Source organism: Mandrillus leucophaeus, unplaced genomic scaffold, assembly GCF_000951045.1.
Source record: "Mandrillus leucophaeus isolate KB7577 unplaced genomic scaffold, Mleu.le_1.0 Scaffold104, whole genome shotgun sequence".
NCBI classification, from domain to species: domain Eukaryota; kingdom Metazoa; phylum Chordata; class Mammalia; order Primates; family Cercopithecidae; genus Mandrillus; species Mandrillus leucophaeus.
The window spans coordinates 1289577-1301619 of record NW_012098543.1 but is presented as its reverse complement, the minus strand read 5'-3'; positions in this window follow the sequence as shown (position 1 = coordinate 1301619).

The following is a 12043-nucleotide window of genomic DNA, read 5'->3' as shown; positions in this document are numbered from 1 at the left end:
ATGTGGCAAAGGTTTCAGGCGAATTGCAAACCTAGCAAGTCATCATAGAATTCATACTGGAGAGAAACCTTACAGATGTAATGAGTGTGGCAAGACCTTCAATCAGACGTTCAATCTTACTACACATCAGAGAATCCATACTGGACAGAAACCATATAAATGTGATATATGTGGCAAAGGTTTCAGGCAAATTGGAAACCTAGCAAGTCATCATATAATTCATACTGGAGAGAAACCTTATAGATGTAATGAGTGTGGCAAGACCTTTAATAGGATGTTTCACCTTACTAGACATCAGAGAATCCATACTGGACAGAAACCATATAAATGTGATATATGTGGCAAAGGTTTCAGGCAAATTGCAAACCTAGCAAGTCATCATAGAATTCATACAGGAGAGAAACCTTACAGATGTAATGAGTGTGGCAAGACCTTTAATTACAGGTCCCACCTTACTAGACATCAGAGAATCCATACCGGACAGAAACCATATAAATGTGATATATGTGGCAAAGGTTTCAGTCAAAATTCTTACCTTGAAAATCATCAGAGAATTCACACTAGAGAGAAACCTTACAGATGTAATGAGTGTGGCAAGACCTTTAATTACAGATCCCAACTTACTAGACATCAGAGAATCCATACTGGACAGAAAACATACAAATGTGATATATGTGGCAAAGGTTTCAGGCAAATTGGAAACCTAGCAAGTCATCATAGAATTCATACTGGAGAGAAACCTTACAGATGTAATGAGTGTGGCAAGACCTTTAATAGAATGTTCCACCTTACTAGACATCAGAGAATCCATACCGGACAGAAACCATATAAATGTGATATATGTGGCAAAGGTTTCAGTCAAAATTCATACCTTGAAAATCATCAGAGAATTCACACTGGAGAGAAACCTTACAAGTGTAATTAGTGTGGCAAAGCCTTTAGCATGTACTCAAACTTAACTGGAGAGAGACCTTATAAATGTAATGAGTGGGGCAAGGCTTTTTTTCAGAGTTCAAAATTGTGAAACATCACAGGATTCATTCTGGGGAGAAACCAAACAAATGTAATTAATGTGGAGAGGCATTTATTCAAAATTCAGGTTTGGTGGACCATCAGAGAACTCACACTGGAGAGAAACTTTACAAGTGTAATGAGTGTGGTAAAATCTTTATTGGGCATTCAAGCCTAACTAACCATCAGGTAATTCATACTGGAGAAAAACCTTGCAAATGTAATGAGTGTGGAAAGGCTTATATGAAGCGGTCCCAACTTAGACATCATGAGAGTATTCATACTAGAGAGAAGTCATACAAATGTGCCAAACGCAGCAAGGCGTTTAAACAATGGGCAGACATCAGGATTCACCAAAAAATCCATGCTGGAGAGAAACCTTACAAGTGTGATGAGTGTGGAAAAACCTTTACCCAGGCCTCTCACCTCACTATACATCAGATCATCCATACTGGAGAGAAACCATATGAATATGACGTATGTGGCAAAGTCTTCAGTCAAAATTCACATCTCAAAAGTCATCGTAGGATTCGTACTGGAGAGAAGCCTTAGAAATGTGTGTGGCAAGGTCTTCAGTCAAAATTCACACCTTGTAAATCATGGGAGAATTCAGACTGGAGAGAAATCCTACAGATGTCATGAGTGTGGCAAAGCCTTTACTGGAGGCTCACACTTCATTAATCATCAGATAGTTCATACTGGAGAGAACCTTCCAAAGGTACTGAATGTACCAAGGCTTTTAAGCATGGCCCTAAACTCAGGACTCACCAAATAGATCATACTTGCAAATGCAATGAATGTAGCAGTGTTTTAAAAGTAGTGCTCACTACTCATTAGATATTAGTATCTAATATATCTTGGGGCAAAGGCACACAAATGTAATGTGTGTGACAAGGATTTTATCTGAGGATCAGAAGTTGGGAACAGAATAATTTGTACTGGGGAGAAACCTTAGAAATCCAATGAGCATGGGAAAAACTTTACTATCAGTTCAGATACTACATGACATCAGAGAGTTCATATTGAAGAGAAACCATGTAAGTACAAGGTATGTGGCAGAGGCTGTACCTTGTACTTTTTGGGAGGCTGAGGCGGGTGGATCACCCGAGGTCAGTTTGAAACCACCCTGGCCAACATGGTGAAACCCTGTTTCTGTTAATACAAAAATTAGCTGGGCGTGGTGGTAGGTGCCTGTAATCCCAGCTACTCAGGAGGCTGAGGCATGAGAATTGCTTGAACCTGGGAGGCGGAAGTTGCAGTGAGCTGAGATTGTGCCACTGCATGCCAGCCTGGGTGACAGCGCAAGACTCCATCTCAAAAAACAAAAAAACAGTATACATCTTTTAGAGAAATCACACAAAAGTAACATGCAACCTAAGGCTTTTTTTTTTTTTTTTTTTTTTCTGAGACGGAGTCTTGCACTATTACCCAGACTGGAGTGCACTGGTCCAATCTCGGCTCACCACAACCTCCACCTTCTGGATTCCAGCAATTCTGCCTCAGGCTCCCAAGTAGCTGGGACTACAGGTGCATGCCACCACACCTGGTTAATTTTTGTGTTTTTTAGTAGATACGGGGTTTCACCATATCGGCCAGGCTGGTCTCAAACTCCTGACCTCATGATCCGCCTGCCTTGGCCTCCCAAAGTGCTGGGATTATAGGCGTGAGCCCTTGCATCTGGCTTATGCTAAATCTTTTACCCAGTGGTCAAAACTGGGACATCACAGGATTTATACTGGAGAGCAACCTCACAAATGTAATGAAAGTGGTAAGGCTTTTTATCAAATGTCCTTGTCTTTGGGGTCATGAGAAAATTCATACAGAATCTATTAAAAATGTACTAAACATGGAAAGACCTTCAAGCAACAGTGATGTAATGAAGGTGGTAGTTTTTTAAACCAACACCCACAACAGTCTACACATCATAGAATTCATACCAGGAATCTAATTTTCCAAAATTAACTGGAAATATTACAAACTGCAGAATAGTTCCAGGCCAAAATATGTTAAATTCATAACATGACGTATATATCAAAGGAAAAAAGGACATGTGGAAATGACCCATTACTGTATAAAATAGTCATTTATGTGAAGTTTCTTGGAAAGGCTACACTACTATTACTGGTTTCCATCTGAAGTTTGAGATCTGTCGATTTATGCTTTTCTTACAGGCCTTTCATTATGATCTTTCGGAAGGAATCAATAAAATGACAGGGCCCACTGCATTAGGTGTGGTTCATTCCTATTCATGCTCCCTGGAAGAACAAGAATGCTGAAGTTTAAAATTTAACATTGTATGAATTAGCGTCAGGGAGAGGTGGAGAATAATACAAAACTGTAAGTCATGCTTACTGTGTTCAGTGTGCCCTTCTCCAGAGGGCCACTGGCTTATAGGAAAGGATTGCGGCTCTACCAATTGACCATGAGATGGCATGCCAGGACATTAAGACACTGGGTTTTTGTTTGTTTGTTTTTTGAGATGGAGTCTCGCTCTGTTGCCAGGCTGGAGTACAGTGAGGTGATCTCGACTCACTGCAACCTCCATGTCCTGGGTTCAAGTGATTCTCCTGCCTCAGCTTCCCAGGTAGCTGGGACTGCGGGCTTGTGCCACCATGCCCAGCTAATTTTTGTATTTTCAGTAGAGACAGGGTTTCACCATGTTGGCCAGGATGTTCTCAATCTCTTGACCTCGTGATCTGTCCACCTTGGCCTCCCAAAGTGCTCAGATTACAGGCGTGAGCCACTGTGCCCGACCGACACTGGGCTTTTTATGAGAGTGATAGATTACTAGGACCTGATTGTGTGGTAGAAGTAATGTAGGGGAAATGGCGATCATCTTCTTTAAAAAGCAATAGCTGTTGTATATCAATGATTAATGAAAAATTAGTTATTCTTGTAAATTGAAGAAAGAATGGTTATCATAGAGGGTAGTTCAAGTAAAAGAACCAGGACTGGGCGTGGTGGCTCACATTCTGTAATCCCTGCACTTTGGGAGGCCAAGGCAGACAGATCTCTTGAGGCCAGCAGTTTGAGACCAGCCTGGCCAACGTGGCAAAACCCTGTCTCTACAAAAAATACAAAAATTAGCCAGACATGGTGGTGGATGCCTGTAACATCAGCTATTTGGGAGGCTGAGGGGAGAATCACTTGAACCCCGGAGACGGAGGTTGCAGTGAGCCGAGATCACCACCCTGGGCAACAGAGTGAGACTGCCTCAAACAAAAACAAAACCAGACAAAAGAACCAGAAGAGCGTATGCACGTGTACGTAGACGTTTCACAACTGGCATTATGTTTTACTACTGTTTTATTTAGAAAGTTTCACACGTTTTATGCGTTAATAAAATTTAATCATAACTTTTAATGACTCACGTTTCTTCTACCACAGTTTTGTCTCACCTCAGTTGGGAATTTCATAACAGACAGTGATAGTGCACCATTAGGCTCTCTAGGTTGAAGGAGTCTTGCAAGGAAACATGAGGTTTGGGCTTTAACTGTGGCAACTGACATCCAGTATCCTCCCCTTTAATTTGTTCTCATCCAAAACTGATCCATATATTTTTCTTTAATAAGTGATTTTTCAAGGTTGCATTTTTTTTCTCCTTTACATTACACTTTGAGTAAGAGTCAGTGTTATTAGTGCTTTATGTGTAATCACTGAACCTGTGAGATAAGTACTGATGTTATTCACATATCACAAACGAGGAAACTTAGGGCCAAGATGGTTTAAGGACTCATCCGCATCCCTGTAAGTGGGTGAATCAGGATTCACGTTTGGCTGCAAAGATGAGTGATACAGTTTGGATTTGTGTTCCTGCCTGGATCTCCTGTCAAATTGTAATCCCCAGTGTTGGAGGTGAGGCCTGATGGGAGGTGACTGGATCATAGGGGCAGATTCCCCTGTGGTGCTGTACTTGTGACAGTGAGTGAGTTCTCATGAGATCTGGTTGTTTAAAAGTGTGTGGCACCTCCCCCTCTCTCTCTTCCTCCTGCTCTGGTCATGTGAAGTGCCTGCTCCCACTTTGCCTTCTGCAATCATTATAAGTTTCCTGAGGCCTACTCAGAACCTGAGCAGATGCCAGCATCATACTTCCTGTACAGCATGCAGAACTGTGAGCCAATTAAACCTCTTTTCTTCATAAATTATCCAATATCAGGTATTTACCCAATATCAGGTATTTCTTCATAGCAGTGCAAGAATGGACCAATACAGTGAATGTCTTAACCATGGTGCTCCACTAACATGGCTAGTTACTTTTCTTTTTTTTTTTTTTTTGAGATGGAGTTTCACTCATTGCCCAGGCTGGAGTGCAATGGCACAATCTTGGCTTACTGTAACCTCTGCCTCCCTGGTTCAAGCGATTCTCCTGCCTCAGCCTCCCGAGTAGCTGGGATTACAAGCGTGCACCACCACACCCAGCTAATTTTGTAGCTTTAGTAAAGATGGGGTTTCAGGTTACAGGTGTAAGCCATCTCACCCAGCATGGCTAGTTATTTCTCTCTTTCACGAACTCAACATCTTGACTTAATTTTGTTAGTATCTTTTGTCATTTTATACTGGTTTATCTTCACACATAATTGTGACTGTAGTAAGCATTATGTCTGTATTTTTATTTCATGGGCCAAATTACTATAAATACATACTTAAATAAGATGCCTCAGCCTCCTGAGTAGCTGGGATTACAGGTGCTCGCCACCACGCCTGGTTAATTTTTGTATTTTTAGTAGAGATGGGGTTTCACTATGTTGGTCAGGCTGGTCTCGAACTCCTGACCTCAGGTGATCCACCCGCCTCAGCCTCCCAAAGTGCTGGGATTGCAGGCGTGAGCCACCGCACCTGGCTGAGAGTCATATTTTCATCACATATCTGAATTACAATAAAGTTGGGGAGATAAAGCATACAGTCAGTTTTGTAGTCCAGTGCAAGGGGGACACAAGGTTTCTCTTAATCGGAAAAGAAGAACTGGTAGGTCTTTTCCCTTATACCAGGGAAAACATAGGAAATATGTGATTGTGTTGCTATTTGATTTGAAACTACAGTATTGGCTGGGCGTGGTGGCTCAGGCCTGTAATCCTGGCACTTTGGGAGGCCGAGGTAGGTGGATCACCTGAGGTCGGGAGTTCGAGACCAGCCTAACCAACATGGAGAAACCCTGTTTCTACTAAAAATACAAAAAATTAGCTGGGCACGGTGGTGCGTGCCTGTAACCCCAGCTACTTGGAGAATTGCTTGAACCTGGGAGGCGGAGGTTGTGGTGAGCCAAGATTGCACCATTGCACTCCAGCATGGGTAACAAGAGCGAAACTCCATCTCAAAAAAAAAAAAAAAAGAAACTACAGTATTTTATGTGAAAGTAATTTTTGATGACACTGACAGTAAAGATATAAACTGGGGCTTAAAAACTCCACTAATTTTACTTGACATGCATTCATAAGTGGAAGTAGCAATATGCCCCTAAGTGGCCCCAGGGGTAGATGACAGAGGTGTGTATCCTAACAAGTCTTTGCAGAACTGGTACCATCAAATCTCTCAGACAGTTTTGACAAATGGTATTTGCTATCTTTTCATTAACCCATTACCCCACCCTACCCCCACATCTTCCCAGTAAGCTGTGAGGCTCCTGTCAATACATTTGTCTGTGCATTCCACAAATAGGTCATCATGATTCTGGGTCCACACTTGTATCTTAACCCCTCTAGGAAAAGAACTGTTGTTAGAAGAATCAATATGCAAAAATATACACAATTTATATAGGTGTTTTGACTTTTAAGTCCCCCAAAATAAAAAATTGTGAACCATAAGAAGTCTCAAATTTTAAATATCTCCAACAGATATGATCACACACCTCACCAAGCCACTCTGACTGTGGATATTCCTCAATCATTATCAATATGTTCCCATCCTGACAATTTTCTCCATTTCCTCTGCCCAATTATTTTTCCCCATTTGTATCTATAAGACATAGTAAAATTAATGATTTTGCTCAAACATCTTATCCTATGGGCATTTCTTGAACAGTTTCAAGTAGGACATCCTGTCATTCTATCACTACATGTACACTTCATTGAACTTATCCCCATATTATAATTAAGGCTGACTTACCCGTATAGAACATAAGCTACTTGAGAGCAGGGAACTGGTTTAGTTTCTTGCTATATCATCAATGATTAGAATAATCCCTGAGAGCAGGGACTCTGCATTTGTGTTGAATGAATGAATGAATGAATGCACTTTTTTCGATGCAAATAAATAAGTTACTGCAATGCATGGGCTCACAGATTAGCAGGTAACAGATTCTACTTTTATTCCCACATTTTATATCTCAGGCAACATGAGCTAAATAGATCCACCTCAGCAGTGAAAAAAGGTTTTCATGAAGTTTTTCTAAGCCATGAAAATGGAAGATTCACTCTTAAATGCTCCATTCTACTCCCAATGAAAAATAACACTCTTACTTGTCAGGTAGAAAAACTTACGTGAGTAATGACAATCTGAAAAACAGGGACTAAAAGACAAGTAGGAAATTTATCTTTCTCACATAATAGCAAGTCCAGAGGCTGCAGTTCGGGATGTGGCAGGTCCTCTGAGAAGTCCATTCCGCCTACTCTACCTCCATCAGCACTCAGCCTTCCTTCTCCTTGAGGAGAATGCAGATGGCTGGTGTACGACTGAGCAGGGTATAGGATGAGGGGCAAAACCATTTTCATTTTTAGGCTTTGTCTTGTTTACCCGAAAGCAATATTTCCATATTTTTTTCCAAAGAATATTAATTCTGTTAAAAGGCTACTGTAATTATAATGAAGAACGGGGATTTTCAAATTTCATATTCACACATCAAAAACAGAGGAAGAGAAAGAAACAGTAAGTTAGAAAGCCAGGAACAGTGGCTCATGCCTGTAGTCCCAGCACTTTGGGAGGCTGAGTTTGGAGGATGGTTTGAGCTTGAGCACAGGAGTTCAAGACCAGCTTGAGCAACATAGTGAGACCTCATCTCTACATAAAAATTAAAACGTTAGCCAGCTGTAGTGGCACACACCTGTGGTCCCAGGTACTCAGGAGGCTGAGGTGGGAGGATCATTTGAGCCCAGGAAGTTGAGGCTACAACAAACGGTGATCACACTACTGCACTGCAGCTGGGGCTGGACAGAGGGACACCCTTTCTCAACCAACAACAGCAAAATCCACAAACATGCTGCAGACCAAATACCTGTTACCAATTATATCAATGACAACGTGGTCACCACAATTTTGGGAAGAGCCAGATTACATCAACTGACTTTGTTCTTTATCCTGAGAGTCTAATATTCTATGTAACCTATGGCCTGTTTTTAGGTGTTCAAAATGAAAGACAAAAATTATCAAACTGTCCTTAGTTTTTTTTTTTTAACTTACAGATTTACTTCTATTGAGCTCTATTTGTATCTAAATGAAAATATTTCTCCGAGTTTTAATATATTCTAATTCCACTATCAAAGTAGGAAAATGAAAGAATTTGAGATTTTTAAAAAAATGCATGCCCTCTTACCTTAAAGTGAGAGATGTATACACTTCCAAATGTATTTTCATATTAGACTACAACTTAAAGGTAATCTAACTGTTATATCATAACTCGGGAATTTTCAGAGGGAGCCTGTATTTCCAATGAAGCATTAAAGACCTTCACAGGATTTCCTCGGGTACACAGAATATACTCAATTGGGGTGAACTTTTAAAATGTTTAAGGATATATTTGTTCCAAAAAATGAATAATCCCATCTTGTTTTAGTTTTCAATTTTAGTTTCCTTTTTTGTTGTTTTTCCACATGTAAAATTTTTTTGTCTCTAAAGTCAAAATTATATTACAAATATACGAAAATCCTATTCTGATTTGCCTTCTCGAACTTTTTATTTTTTTAAATAGGTTTCTTGATAGGTATTAATTTTAGATTTTTTTTTAATCACAAAGAGAATACCATATATGATATTCTATACCTTATTTTTTAGCTATGGTGGCGATCACTCCAATATGACTTTCCCCATTCTTTTTTTTTTTTTTGAGATGGAGTCTCGCTCCATCGCCCAGGCTGGAGTGCAGTGGCGTGATCTCGGCTCACTGCAACCTCTGCCTCCTGGGTTCAAGTGATTCTCCTGCCTCAGCCTCCAGAGTAGCTGGGATTACAAGAGCATGCCACCATGCCCAGCTAATTTTTGTATTTTTAGTAGAGACGGGGTTTCATCATGTTGGTCAGGTTGGTCTTGAACTCCTGACCTCGTGATCTGCCCGCCTCTGCCTCCCAAAGTGCTGGGATTACAGGCACGAGCCACCGCGCCCAGCCCTGACTTTCCTCACTCTTTTAACAGCTTCACATATATAGCCAACATTCCCCTAATTTCTCAGCCACCTTGCCTCAAGTTAAAACCATGAGACCAGTTTTGTCAAACAGGGTATAAGTGTAATGTATCACTTTCAGGCCAAACCACTTAAAACTAAGTGTGACCTTCTTGCTCGTTTCCTTTGCAATAATCAGAGGCCTATTTTTGAGATGCAGAAACCATAATATGGAAGCACCTCCATCTCTGAGTTACCACATAAGCATCAGTTGCCCTACAGGGTCAACTATCCCAGTGGTGCAATTGACAGAAAAAACTCATTTTATACAGTAAGCTTCTGGGATTTAACAAAAAACGGTTCTGTGTCTCCAGGCACGACAGGACATGCCATTCCTTACAAGATTTTTAAAAGCAAAGCTTAGACAGCTTTAGCAATACCCTCTTTCTTGACAAACTGTTAGAGATCTAGGCCGGAAGTGCAAGGAAAGGACAATAAAATCTGTCTTTCTACATCATTTCCTCCTCAGTGATGCTCATCAATTGCTCTAAATCACTGTGTCATGTTTCCACTGCCAATTTTTTTTAGATATTCACAATACCTCCCCTAAACCTCAGCCTATCCTGTGTCTTAGTCCATTTTTTGTTGCTGTAACAGAAAACCTGACCTGGGTAATTTATATGTATGTATATAATTTATGTATGTTTACATATATAATTTATTTCTTCCAGTTCTAGAGGCTGGGAAGTCCAAGGCGGAGGGGCCACATGTGGTAAGGCCCTTCTTGCTGCATCATAACAGAAGTCATCACATGGTTAGAGAGAGGAAACATGCCAGCTCAGCTCTCTTTTCCTCTTCTTCTAAGGCTACTAATCCCAACATAGGGACCGGCCCCCATAACTTCATCTATCCCTAATTACCTCCCAAAGGCTCCCACCTCTGAATACCATCAACATATGGATTTGAGGATTAAATTTCCAACGTGAACTTTTGGGGAATACATTCAAACACAGCACCGAGTCACCATTTTCTAAAAGAGTAATACCGCGGCTACCCAAAATCACTGAACAAAGACATTAGGTACCATTTGCATTCCCTCTCAAAGCTTCTAAAACCATCTCTAGTTTTGAGGTCAATATGTCTCAGCTACTTTTCTATACTGCAATATCCTTTGTCCACTTAACACTACCACCACTGCAATCTGGTGCTCAGAACTGTTTTCCAGAAGGCTTTTCCTGTATGGTTCTTGCTAAACTTTGCCAATGAGAAAAACCTGCATGGGATGGGCACAGTGGCTCACAGCTGTAATCCCAGCACTATGGGAGGCTAAGGTGGGTGGATTGCTTGAGGTCAGGAGTTCAAAACCAGCCTGGGCAACATGGCGAAAACCTGTCTCTACCAAAAATACAAAAATTAGCCCATCTCTTAACCCAGTCTCAAAACAAATTGAAAATTAAAAAAAATTAAAATGCTGTTTAAAAAAAAAGGAAAACCTGAATGGAATAGGAAAGGTAGAAGTGAAGCACTAAGCCATTAATCTCAGATGAATACTGCACAGACTTCACCATCTCTAATCCCAATCAAGCAGCCAAAAGCAGTAACTTCTAAGACATCTCCATGAGCTATGGTTTCTCACTGAAGCTGCCAGTGACTATTTTTCTTTGATATTCCTACTGGAGTCTTCCACACATTTCACTGCTCAAGCACCTCCAATATTCTTAACTTATATAACTATTCTTATTCTTGAAATAATTGTATACATTTTTCTAAACACAGACTGATACAATCATCCAGAATAAAGCTAATTTCATGTTTTCAAAGTTTATTCATCACAACCTGCATTACTGTATTGGTCCTGAGTCTCACTCTGTCACTCAGACTGAGTGCAGTGTCAGTCATGGCTCACTGCAACCTCAACCTCCCTGGCTCAAGCCATCCTTTCCCCTCAACCTCCCAAGTAGCTGGGACTACAGGTGCATGCCATGACACCCAGCTAATTTTTTATTTTTTGGTAGAGATGAGATCTCACTATGTTGTCCAGGCTGGTCTCGAACTCCTGGACACAGGTGATCCTCCCTCCTGGGACTCCCAAAGTGCCGAGACTACAGGTATGAGCCAAAGAACCTTGCCAACTTTGCCGAAATTAAAAATGCTATTAAGAAAGTGGAAAAACAGTACACAGAAGTGGAAAAAGTATTTGCAAATTATATATGTCATAAGGGTGTAGTATTCAGAATATAAAATAACTCTTACAACTCAACCAAAAACACAATCTGATTTTTAAAATATTAAAAGACATTTTTGAGTAGACATTTCTCCAATGAAGATACACATGGCTAATAAGCATATGAACAGATACTCAACATTCATCATTAAGAAAATCCAACCACAATGAAATATCACTTGTAAGTGACTAGAAGGGTATATACTATTACTACTGCTAATCCAACAACTACGAACATCAATAATCGATAGGAAGTGCAGAAAACGAACACTGGAACATTGCTGATAGAAAAGTAAAATGGTGCAGGTGCATTCGAAAACAGTTTGGCAGATCCACAAAAAGATAATCACCGATAATTACCATATGACCCAGAAATTTCATGTTTACAAACATACCCAAGAGAAGTGAAACCATGTATCTGCAAAAACATTTTGTAGAAAGTTGTTCATAGCAGCATTTTCCATAATAGCCTAATTTCTTTCTTTTTTTTTTTTTTTTTT